Below are 13,215 nucleotides of genomic sequence, written 5' to 3' on the forward strand. Positions count from 1 at the left end.
TTCCAGGTTCAGAACAGGCTTTGCAAGGACCATTCTCCTGGGGCTCCGGACCAAACTCCTTCCTCCTTAAAAATAAGTAATAGATAGTAATCTAACCATAGATCTTTGGCAGCTGCATCAGTGTTTTGTATATAGTAGTTTGTACAATTTTTTTCCACAGTTGGATTTCTTTTCCAGGTTTAGAACTGGCTTTGCAAGGACCATTCTCCTGGGGCCCCGGACCAAACACCTTCCTCATTAAAGGCTAAGTAATACATGGTAATCTACCCATAGATTTTTGGCAGCTGCAGCAGTGTTTTGTACATAGTCGTTTATACATGCTTTTACAAAGTTGGATTCCTTTTCCAGGTTCAGAACAGGCTTTTCAAGGACCATTGTCCAGGGTCTCCAGAGCAAACTCCTTCCTCCTTAAAGGCTAAGTAATACATGGGAATCTACCCATCGATCTTTGGCAGCTGCAGCAGTGTTTTGTACATGGTCGTTTGTACATGCTCTTACAAAGTTGGATTCCTTTTCCAGGTTCAGAACAGGCTTTTCAAGGACCATTCTCCTGGGGCCCCGGACCAAACTCTTTCCTTGTTAAAGGCAAGTACTACATGGTAATCTAACCATAGATTTTTGGCAGCTGCAGCAGTGTTTAGTACATAGCTGTTTGTACATGGTTTTACAAAGGTAGATTCCTTTTCCAGGTTCAGAACCGGCTTTCCAAGAACCATTCTTCTGGGGCTCCGGACCAAACTCCTTCCTCCTTAAAGGTAAGTAATGCATGGTAACCTACCCATAGTTCTTTGCAGCTGCGGCAGTGTTTTGTACAAAGTCGTTCGTACATGCTTTTACAAAGTTGGATTCCTTTTCCAGGTTCAGAACAGGCTTTGCAAGGACCATTCTCCTGGGGCTCCAGACCAAACTACCTCCTGCTTAAAGGTAAGTAATACATGGTAATCTACCCATAGATCTTTGCAGCTGCAGCAGTGTTTTTTACATAGTTGTTTATACATGCTTTTACAAAGTTGGATTCCTTTTCCAGGTTCAGAACAGGCTTTGCAAGTACCATTCACCTGGGGCTCTGGACCAAACTACCTCCTCCTTAAAGGTAAGTAATACATGGTAATCTACCCATAGTTCTTTGCAGCTGCAGCAGTGTTTTTTACATAGTTGTTTATACATGCTTTTACAAAGTTGGATTCCTTTTCCAGGTTCAGAACATGCTTTGCAAGGACCATTCTCCTGGGAATCCGGACCAAACTCCTTCCTCCTTAAAGGTAAAAAATACCTGGTAATCTACCCAGAGATCTTTGGCAGCTGCAGCAGTGTTTTGTAGAAAGTCGTTTGTACATGCTCTTACAAAGTTGGATTCCTTTTCCAGGTTCAGAACAGGCTTTGCAAGGACCATTGTCCTGGGGCTCCGGACCAAACTCCTTCCTCCATAAAGGTAAGTAATACATGGTAATCTACCCACAGATCTTTGCAGCTGCAGCAATGTTTTGTACATAGTCGTTTGTACATGGTTTAACTAAGTTGGATTCTTTTTCCTGGTTCAGAACAGGCTTTGCAAGGACCATTCTCCTGGGGTTCTGGACCAAACTCCTTCCTCCTTAAAGGTAAGTAATATATGGTAATCTAACCTTAGATCTTAGGCACCTGCAGCAGTGTTTGGTACATAGTCATTTGTAAATGCTTTTACAAAGTTGGATTCCTTTTCCAGGTTCAGAACAAGCTTTGCGAGGACCATTGTCCTGGGGCTCCGGACCAAACTCCTTCCTCCATAAAGGTAAGTAATACATGGTAATCTTCCCACAGATCTTTGCAGCTGCAGCAATGTTTTGTACATAGTCGTTTGTACATGGTTTAACTAAGTTGAATTCTTTTTCCTGGTTCAGAACAGGCTTTGCAAGGACCATTCTCCTGGGGTTCTGGACCAAACTCCTTCCTCCTTAAAGGTAAGTAATATATGGTAATCTAACCTTAGATCTTAGGCACCTGCAGCAGTGTTTGGTACATAGTCGTTTGTAAATGCTTTTACAAAGTTGGATTCCTTTTCCAGGTTCAGAACAAGCTTTGCGAGGACCATTGTCCTGGGGCTCCGGACCAAACTCCTTCCTCCTTAATGGTAAGTAATACATGGTAATCTACCCATGGATCTTTGGCAGCTGCAGCAGTGTTTTTTACATAGTCGTTAGTGCATGCTTTTACAGAGTTGGATTCCTTTTCCAGGTTCAGAACAGGCTTTGCAAGGACCATTCTCCTGGGGCTCCGGTCCAAACTCCTTCCTCCTTAAAGATAAGTAATACATGGTTATCTACCCAGAGATCTTTGCAGCTGCAGCAGTGTTTTCTACATAGTCATTTCTACATGCTTTTACAAAGTTGGACTACTTTTCCAGGTTCAGAACAGGCTTTGCAAGGACCATTCTCCTGGTGCTCTGGACCAAACTCCTTCCTCCTTAAAGGTAAGTAATGCATGGTAATCTACCCATAGTTCTTTGCAGCTGCAGCAGTGTTTTGTACATGGTCGTTTGTACATGCTTTGACAGAGTTGGATTCCTTTTCCAGGTTCAGAACAGGCTTTGCAAGGAACATTCTCCTGGGGCCCCGGACCAAACTCTTTCCTTGTTAAAGGCAAGTACTACATGGTAATCTAACCATAGATTTTTGGCAGCTGCAGCAGTGTTTAGTACATAGCTGTTTGTACATGGTTTTACAAAGGTAGATTCCTTTTCCAGGTTCAGAACCGGCTTTCCAAGAACCATTCTTCTGGGGCTCCGGACCAAACTCCTTCCTCCTTAAAGGTAAAAAATACCTGGTAATCTACCCAGAGATCTTTGACAACTGCAGCAGTGTTTTGTAGAAAGTCGTTTATACATGCTTTTACAAACTTGGATTCCTTTTCCAGGTTCAGAACAGGCTTTGCAAGGACCATTGTCCTGGGGCTCCGGACCAAATTGCTTCCTTCTTAAAGGCTAAGTAATGCATGGTAATGTACCCATAGATCTTTTGCAGCTGCAGCAGTGTTTTGTACATGGTCGTTTGTACATGCTCTTACAAAGTTGGATTCCTTTTCCAGGTTCAGAAGAGGTATTGCAAGGACCATTCTCCTTGGGCTATGGACCAAACTCCTTCCTCCTTAATGGTAAGTAATACATGGTAATCTACCCATGGATCTTTGGCAGCTGCAGCAGTGTTTTCTACATAGTCATTTGTACATGATTTTAGAAATTTGGATTCCTTTTCCCAGTTCAGAACAGGCTTTGCAAGGACCATTCTCCTGGGGCTCCGGACCAAACTCCTTCCTCCTTAAAGTTAGTAATACATGGGAATCTACCCAGAGATCTTTGGCGGCTGCAGCAGTGTTTTGTACATAGTCGTTTGTACGCGGTTTTACAAAGTTGGATTCCTTTTCCAGGTTCAGAACAGGCTTTGCAAGGACCATTCTCCTGGAGCTCAGGACCAAACTCCTTCCTCCTTAATGGTAAGTAATACATGGTAATTTACCCATAGATCTTTGCAGCTGCAGCAATGTTTTGTACATAGTCGTTTTACATGCTTTTACAAAGTTGGATTCCTTTTCCAGGTTCAGAACAGGCTTTGCAAGGGCCATTCTCTAGGGGACTTGGACCAAACTCCTTCCTCCTTAAAGGCTAAGTAATACATGGTAATCTACCCATAGATCTTTGCAGCTGCAGCAGTGTTTTGTACATAGTCGTTTGTAAATGCTTTTACAAAGATGGATTCCTTTTCCTGGTTCAGAACAGGCTTTGCAAGGACCATTCTCCTGGGGCTCTGGACCAAACTCCTTCCTTTTTAAAGGTTAAGTAATACATGGTAATCTACCCAGAGATCTTTGCAGCTGCAGCAGTGTTTTGTACATAGTCGTTTATACATGCTTTTGCAAAGTTGGATTCCTTTTCCAGGTTTAGAACAGGCTTTGCAAGGACCATTTTACTGGGGCTCCGGACCAAACTCCTTCCTCCTTAAAGGTAAGTAATACATGGTAATCTACGCAGTTTTCTTTGGCAGTTGCACCAGTGTTTTGTACATAGTCGTTTGTACATATTTTTACAAAGTTGGATTCATTTTCCAGGTTCAGAATAGGCTTTGCAAGGACCATTCTCCTGGGGTTCCAGAACAAACTCCTTCCTCCTGAAAGGTAAGCAATACATGGTAATCTACCCATAGATATTTGCTAACTGCAGCAATGTTTTGTACATAGTCATTTTATATGCTTTTACAAAGTTGGATTCCTTTTCCAGGTTCAGAACAGGCTTTGCAAGGACCATTCTCCTGGGGCTCCGGACCAAACTCCTTCCTCCTTAAAGGTAAGTAATACATAGTAATCTAACCATAGATCTTTGGCAGCTGCAGCAGTGCTTTGTACATAGTCGTTTCTACATGCTTTTACAAAGTTGGATTCTTTTCCAGGTTCAGAACAGGCTTTGCAAGGACCATTCCCCTTGGGCTCCGGACCAAACTCCTTCCTCCTAAAAGGTAAGTAATACATGGTAATCTACCCACAGATCTTTGGTAGCTACAGCAGTGTTTTGTACATGGTCGTTTTATATGCTTTTACAAAGTTGGATTCCTTTTCCAGGTTCAGAACAGGCTTTGCAAGGACCATTGTCGTGGGGATCCGGACCAAACTCCTTCCTCCTTAAAGGTAAGTAATACACGGTAGTCTACCCATAAATCTATGGCAGCTGCAGCAGTGTTTTGTACATAGTCATTTGTACATGGTTTTACAAAGTTGGATTCCTTTTCCAGGTTCAGAACAGGGTTTGCAAGGACCATTCTCCTGGGGCTCCAGACCAAACTCTTTCCTCCTTAAAGGTAAGTAGTACATTGTAATCTACCCATAGATCTTTGGCAACTGCAGCAGCGTTTTGTACATAGTCGTTTGTACGTGGTTTTACAAAGTTGGATTCCTTTTCCAGGTTCAAAACAGGCTTTGCAAGGACCATTCTCCTGGGGCTCTGAACCAAACTTCTTCCTCCTTAAAGGTAAGTAATACCTCGTAATCTACCCAGAGTTCTTTGCAGCTGCAGCGGTGTTTTGACTGAACACTTTTTCAATTCTTGTATTCGTATGTAACAACAAACCAAAACAAAGATTGGCTCTAATTAATCCTACATTTTGCCTTCAATTCAGTTATGTTTTATTTTACATGGCTAGAATATAAGTAGGTGGTTTAGTATGGATTTTGCTCTGGCAAAAAATAAGTTGTTACGGTAAACAACAAGGATGTCAGGAGCAAGCACTGCAAGAAGTACGGCGTTGTGTTTGAATATAGTTTCAGTTTTGTCTGGAAGTTGAATATGAAGGGACAGAGGAAGACAGACAAAAATAGAATGAGGTAATTATGCAACAGTAATTTTTTGGTGGTATGGGATGAAGTTGTACCATAGTTTAGACAGCCTGTTTTTAGACAAAAGGAGAACTTCAGGCAAGAATTGTCATGCCAAAAAATGCAGTCATCCCATTTGCGAAAAACAAAACAGCCACGAATTGCCACATAGTTGGCAGCCCCCTTAATACAGAAGAGGTAATAAGAGATCTGGGGATCCATGTAGATAGTAATCTCTCCTTTGACAGTCATATTGCCAAAGTAGTTAGGAAATCCTTCTATGTGGCCCATCTAATTACTAAAGGGTTCGCATCTAGAAATAAAGAGGTTATAGTGCCCCTCTACTCGTCACTCATCAGACCCATCATAGAGTACAATGCCCCATTTGGGATGTACCTCACAAGACACTTCCAACAGCTGGAGACCACAAAAGTACCTCACCGAGATTATTACTGGCCTCAAACACATGTCCTTTGCAGCCCAACTGAAAAAACTCTGGCTGTACTCAGTGGCATATCGCTTACTCAGCGGTGATCTCTGCCTGACTTACAAAGCCATGTCCAACTTAGAATTGATGGACATGCTCCACCTAAAGAAATCCAAGTAACTGTGAGCCACACGCTCTAGTGAGCTAAACCTCGCCACAAGAATAAATAGAACATGCTGGAGGGACAGATTCCTGTCACTGAGACTCCCCATGCTTTGGAACAAAATTCCTAACTACATTATTCAGAGCCCCTCACTAACACTCTTCAAGAGAAACCTTGACGAGTGGATGGGTAACAGAAAATACACCCCTGGGATCACTTCATTGGCTCTGCTTGACAGAGGATCAGTTAATTAATCAATGGGGCGGCGAAAGACGACACAGTCTGGCTAGGCTTATAAATGCCCTCGGGCAGAAAGCCTAGTACCTACCTATGAACCTATGGAAATTTTTTATAGAGGACATAACTGGGAAAGTTAATAGTAAAAAGTGAATTGATATGGTAGCTGGGAATATATGTGTCAGGTGAAGAAATGTAACATGGAGGAAACCTTGTGTTTTTAGACACAGGAAATTAATGAGATATGGAATATGTAAGTCAGTGTGTTAGGGGCTGAGGATGTCGTAGGAACTAGTACTACTGAATTTGAAACGATTAATAACAACTATCACAAAATGTGGATACAGAAAAGGAGTACAGTGTTTTCACCCCCATGAGGGTTGGTATAATGATTAAGGTGTTTACCTCACAGACTTAAAATGCAGGGTTTGATTCTTACCTTTGAAATGGACAGCGGCTAAACTTAAAAAGGCTGTCAAGGGCAGCTAGCCCAGTACTTACCTATGAACCTATAAGGGCAGCTAGCGTAGTACTTATAAACCTATAAAATATGAGTCTCTTGGTTATGAAGATTTGGCTATAGCACTACCCAGTAATGGTTTATAAAATGTATTTCTCATTCACGTGGTTCTTGAGGTGCACATTTATTTCATTCTACAACTGTGCTTTAACACCGTAGCATAGCCTGTCTGGTTTTGCGTACTACAACTGTGCTTTAACACCGTAGCATAGCCTGTCTGGTTCTGAGTACTACAACTGTGCTTTAACACCATAGCATAGCCTGTCTGGTTCTGAGTACTACAACTGGGCTTTAACACCATAGCATAGCCTGTCTGGTTCTGCGTACTACAACTGTGCTTTAATGCCATACCATAGCCTGTCTGGTTCTGCATACTACAACTGTGCTTTAACACCGTAGCATAGCCTGTCTGGTTCTGCGTACTACAACTGTGCTTTAACACCATAGCATAGCCTGTCTGGTTCTGCGTACTACAACTGTGCTTTAACGCCATAGCATAGCCTGTCTGGTTCTGCGTACTACAACTGTGCTTTAACGCCATAGCATAGCCTGTGTGGTTCTGCGTACTACAACTGTGCTTTAACGCCATAGCATAGCCTGTCTGGTTCTGCATACTACAAAGACAGTTCCCTCTATGATGTATTAACAGTAGCTCCACTTCTATTACTCCAAGGGTCTCGGTGTTCCCTTACCTCATTACTTGTAACCGCAGCACACAGCTCTGTTCCAAGAATCTTCTGTTCCTTTCCAGAGGCTTATAACTTACGCTTTCACAGAATATACAGCAGCCCAAAATCTGTGTATTTTCAGAAATGCTTAATACTGAAATTACTAAATATAGCATTAATTAAAAAGCCTCATACATAAAGTTTGTAGATATAAATACTAGGAATTTGCAAGTTCTGTGCTCCGGTTTTGTGTTCTACATTTCAGTACGTCTGTGTGACATTTTATGCTTACTACATTTTCTTTTGTCACTGTGTGTACAATGATTTACTGGCGCATGGTATACCGGCTTATTACTCAGGAAGCGAACTATTTTATTTTCTGCCACCTAGTTCAATGGTCAAAGTTTTGAAAATAAAAGTTTAAAATAAATAACATGATTACTATGATGTGTAAGGAAATTTTATATTTTTGACAGCAAAGCAATTTACATTTAAATTCCAAACAAAATAAAACAAATGTTTATATCATAAGGGCTGCAAGCACATTTGTGTTAAACAGACAGCAGGCACTTAAAACTCACATGTAAGAAATGCTAGTAGCCCATGCATAGCAAGCTGTTACAACAGGAATGGCTTTCAGCAAGTTCAGTTAGATTAGCGGGCTGTCTTAAAATGCGATGCATTTTTGTGGCTGCACATATCACAGAAAGAATCGATTTTTCTAAATGAATTAATGTTTGATACAATACTTCACATAATGTAATAGTAAATACAAACAAAAAGTACAGTTGTGTACACTTACCATAAATGTAGATGTTCGAGTGTATTAACTATTGCAGTCATTACATTTGGGTTATCCTGCTGGCAGGCTGCCCTCAGTCGGCCTGAATTCCAAAGTCTTGGGTCCTGCGTCGGTTGCTATCGCCTCTTCCCTGACGTCAGGTCATCAGGGGTATAAAAGATGCAGCCGATGCCATTTTATTCAGTTTTTCTTGCCCCAGATGTCAGGTGCCCCCAAAAGGGTAGGCTAAATTTATGTAAATAAAACATACATGCACCAGAAATAAGCTTTACCTTCATCTATAAGCAAATACACCACCTAGGTTGTATAGATTAGAGAAGTAAAGATAAGTTCCAGCAAAAATAAGGGGGATGGTGGGTGGGTAACCTGGACTGCAACAGTGAATACACTCGAACATCTACATTTATGGTAAGTGTACACAACTGTACTATGTTCTTCGTGTTTCACTGTTGCAGTCATTACATTTGGGTTGAGTCCCAAAGCTATGGTTGGGGGGCTGGAGCTATACAGCATTAGGAATGGCTATGAGGCCCTGCAGAACTGCAGTGGCAAAGCCTGCCCTGGATTTAGAGTAAAGAGGCAGATTGTAATGTTTTGTGAAGGTATGCACTGAACTCCAAGTGGCAGCCTCTAAAATATCTTTGGTTGGTACTCCCCTGAGAAAGGCTACAGAAGTGGCTGCAGCTCTGGTTGAATGTGGCCTAATGCCCTTAGGCACTGGTTTGCCATGCTGTGAGTAGCAGAAACGAATGCAGTGACCTATCCACTTTGAAATAGTCTGCTTGGAGGTAGCCTTTCCTTGTGATGCTGTGGCATATGCCACTAGTAATTGTTCTGTCTTTCTGAAAACTTTAGTTTTGTCCAAGTAGAATCTAAGTTGTCTGTGTACGTCCAAAGAATGCAGAATTTTCTCCCCCTTGTTCTCTGGATTTGGATAAAAGGTTGGCAAATGAATTGTTTGGTTAAGGGCTACACTGGATACCACCTTAGGCATAAATGTAGGGTTTGTTCTCAGGGAGACCCTGTCTGGATAAAAAAATGATAAAGGGTTCCATGGCCATGGCAGCCTGTAGCTCTGAAACTCATCTTGCAGAAGTTATTGCTAGGAGCAGAGCTGTTTTCCAAGATAAGAATTTTATATCTGCAGTAGCAGCTGGCTCAAAAGGAGGTAAGGTGCGTTTTTCCAAGACATAACTGAGGTCCCATGCAGGTACTGGCGTTCTCCTTGGAGGCCTTAAGTTTTTTGGCTCCTCTGAGGTACTGCCTTAATAAAGGATGAGAAAAGACTGGTGGCTCTGTATTGTAATGAGCTGAAATGGCAGAGGCATAGATTTTAATTGATGAGAAAGATAGGCCTTTGTCAAGCATCTCAGTTAAGTATTGCAAAATCTGAGGAATATTTGGGACAGCTGCATCAGTTCCTTGAGCTTGGTTCCAAGCGCAAAATCTCTTCCATTTCCCAGCATAAGATTTTCTAGTACTAGGCCTTCTGGCTTCTAAAATGACATCCATCACAGCTTTACTGAGAGGTGTGGTTTGTATGGCTACATTATCCACCATGCTGCCGGGTTTAGGGTCCTGAGTTGGCTGAGCAGAATCTGATTGTTTTGCTGGGACAGTAGATGAGGTAGTTGAGGTAAGGTCCAGGCTGGGCACTGGGACAAGTTCCTTAAGATCAGATACCAGTACTGGCGTGGCCAGTCTGGGGCAATCAGAATCATTTTTGGTTTCTCCTGCCTGACCTTTAGGAGTACCTTAGGGAGGAGAGATAGTGGAGGAAAGGCATATACTGATAGGTTTGTCCAGTTCAAAGATAAGGCGTCCACTTTCCAAGCTTGTCTGTGATAAGTCCTTGTGCAGAATCTTTTTAGTTGATTGTTTTGAGGGGAGGCAAATAGATCTATGTCCGGGCATCCCCATTTCTTTGTTATCATGCTGAGGACCTGTGGATCCAGGTGCCACTCATGGGGATCCATGAGGTTTCTGCTTAGTTCGTCTGCCAGAGTGTTTTCCTTTCCTGGCAGGAATTGTGCCTGCAGATGAACTTGGTAAGTCAACGCTGGATCCCATAAAGCCATGTCTAGTCTACAGAGGGGATAAGAATGAGTGCCCCCCTGCTTGTTTATGTACCACATGACCGTGGTGTTGTCTGTCTTTATCAGTAGTTGTCCCGGATGGAGTAGGTCCTTGAAGGCTGTCAGGGCATTTTGAACAGCTAGCATCTCTTTTTGATTGATATGTAGATGCTTTTGATTTGTGGACCAGGTGCCCTGAATGCCTCTTCTTGCCATGTGTGCCCCCCAGGCATAATCAGATGCATCTGTCGTTAGGCTCTGCCTGGCTGGGGGTAGTGTGAATGGCTGTCCCTTGTTTTGGTGACAAGCCTTTGCCCACCATCGAAACTCCTGTTGCAGGCAGGGAATTAGAGTAATCATTGTTTCCAGGCTGTGACAATGTTGTGTCCAGACACTTTTTAGGTACCACTGAATTTTCCTCATATGCAGTCTTGCATATGGAATTAGTAAGATGCAGGATGCCATGAAGCCCAAAGCCTGCACAAATTTTCTTGCAGATAACTGGGCCTTTGTTGCCATTTCCTTGAAATAGGTATTCAGTTGCCTTTGTTTGTCTGGAGTGAGATAAGCCATCTGGGCAGTTGTATTTAAGCTTGCACCCAGGAATATTATCTCTTGAGAGGGTACTAGTTTTGATTTCTTTTTGTTGACTGTGTACCCTAGGCATGTTAAAAGTCTTATCACAAACGTCAGATGCTGTAGTAGAATGTCCTTGTTCTCTGCTTGTATGAGGCAGTCGTCCAAGTAAGGATATATTTGTATTTCTCTTTGTCTGCAGTAAGCAATTATTGGTGCCAGGCACTTTGTGAAGACCCTGGGTGCAGTAGATAAGCCAAAGGACAGTGCAGAGAATTGGTAATGCTTTGAGCCAGCCTTGAATCTGAGGTATCTTCTGCATGTTTGTCTGATTGGGACATGCAGGTATGCCTCTTTTAGGTCTAAAGTCACGAGCCAAGCCTTGCTGCCCAGCATGGGCAGAAGCTGCTGTAAGGTCAACATCTTGAATTTTGGTATATCCAGGAAAGTGTTTAGAATAGATAGGTCCAGTACTGGTCTCCATGCTTGGTCCTTTCTGGGTACAAAGAACAGTCTTGAGTAAAATCCTTGTCCCTGCTCCTGCTGAGGCACTTGTTGAATAGCTCTCATGTCCATGAGAGCTGCGACTTGTTTTTGAGCCTCTGTCCATAGATTTTTTGGCAGGTCTGGCCAACAGTTTGCCCTTGGCAGGGTATGGAAATGAAACTTGTAGCCTTGAGACACTATGTCTAGTACCCATTTGTCCTGGGTTATAATGTGCCAATTTTGAGAAAAATGTGCTAGTTTTCCCCCTAAGGGTGCTCCCAGAAGATAAGTGCTTGGCGCAGGCAGGTGGAAGTCATTGGGACTGTTTCCTGTATGATTGTGATTTGTCCTCTCCACCTTTGGCGGTAGAGGCACTCCACTGCTTAGACCTTTAGGAAACTTGCGGCTGTGATCTGCCTCTAGGGCGTCTGGATCTGCCCCTTTGAGGTCTGTCTGAGACTGGAAAGGACCAATTCTTTGTCGGCCTGTCTGCTAAATCTAGGTGGCTGTACCTGTAAGAAATCCTTGACCGTCTGCATAGATTTAGCTTTGCCTTCCATTTTCTTTAACACCTCTTCTGCCTTAACACCAAACAAGGTATCATGTTGTAAAGGAGCATCTAATAATTTTGCTTTAACATGGTCAGGCAGATTTTGTTCTTTTAACCAAGCATGCCTCCTAATGACAGAACCTGTAACAGTGGCCCTGCAGGAGGCCTCCAGAGAATCAAAACCACATTGCAAAGTATGATTTCCAACTTGTTCAGCTGCATGCAATAAATCATGTATTTCTTTGTTTTCTGCACATTCAAAATTATGATGATATTTGAGCATACGAAACTGGCAATTTAAGGCCCTTATAGCCAAAGTAGCAGATGTGTAAATCTTTTTTCCCCATCTATCCAGAGCCCTAGAATCCCTATCAGAGGGGGTAGGGTTTTTTGCAGTAGAAGCCTTGACCCCATTTGGACCCTGAGAAATAGTTTCTGGGTCTGCATCAGGGTTTTTGAAAAGGAATTTATGAGAGTCAGGGACCCTGTCATATCTGTCTGGCTTAACAGGGGCTGGAGGTAAAGAGTCAGGGGTCAGACTGGACTCCGAGAACACATCATCTACAATGTCCAACACAGTTGGAATAGCTAGAGGCCTGTGTTGAGGAAGTAAAAGGAAGTCTCTGAGCCTTTTCTTAGATTCTGAAAAATCTTGGCTGTCCCAGTGGAAGTGCGCCCTCATGGTATGCAAGGTTTCCTCAAAAGAGTAATCCTCAGGAGGAGAAGCTGAAGGAATTGATTCTTCAGCATCAGAATCCTCATGGGGGGGAAGAGAATATTCCTGATCAGAAGAGGAATCAGAAGAAATGGAAACCTGATCTAAAGATTCATAGTCTGTCTCTTGCCTAGGCCTCTTATCAGGAGGGGAATGGGAACCCCTGATCAAGGTAATTAAGTCTTCGGCCATTTTGAGCATCTGTCTTTTGGACATGGAGGCCTGTCCTTGTGGCTGGTGAACTTGCTTCTTTGTCTTTAAAGGTGTTTTAATCTTTGTCTTTGAAGTTGGTTTACTATATAATTGTTTAGGTCTGAATACACCCTCAGAAGCTGATGCCTGCTCAGCGGCTCCGGTCCCATCTGAGGGAATAATCTCTGAGGCTCCAATACTTTCAGTTTCCCGCGGCATGGCTGACTCCACGTGGGAGTTGATAGTGGCCTACGACTCTAAAGTAGTGGGCGTCAGGGGCTGCAAAAGCACCTCACTGAGAACCGGCGAACCGGCAACTTGCTTATGAGAAGCTCCATCGTCGGTTTTGGAGCTCGGTTGCCTGTCTTTTCCATTTTCTTTACGTTTTTTGTGAACTCTGGTAGTCGGATGACTATCCGATGACATTGTATAATTAAATCTTCGACCAAAATAGCTTAATGCAAAAT

The 13,215-nt window shown here is 42.8% G+C and overlaps 1 protein-coding gene across 1 annotated transcript in view; it reads right to left on the bottom strand.

The window, feature by feature from the left end:
* EPB41L3 (erythrocyte membrane protein band 4.1 like 3) overlaps positions 1–13,215 on the bottom strand; it is a gene marked incomplete in the record, with an annotated part of 1,523,429 nt that overhangs the window by 91,257 nt on the left and 1,418,957 nt on the right.

The sequence above is a fragment of the Protopterus annectens genome, chromosome 3.part1 (assembly GCF_019279795.1).
Source record: "Protopterus annectens isolate FY-2018-M chromosome 3.part1, PAN1.0, whole genome shotgun sequence".
NCBI classification, from domain to species: Eukaryota; Metazoa; Chordata; order Ceratodontiformes; family Protopteridae; genus Protopterus; species Protopterus annectens.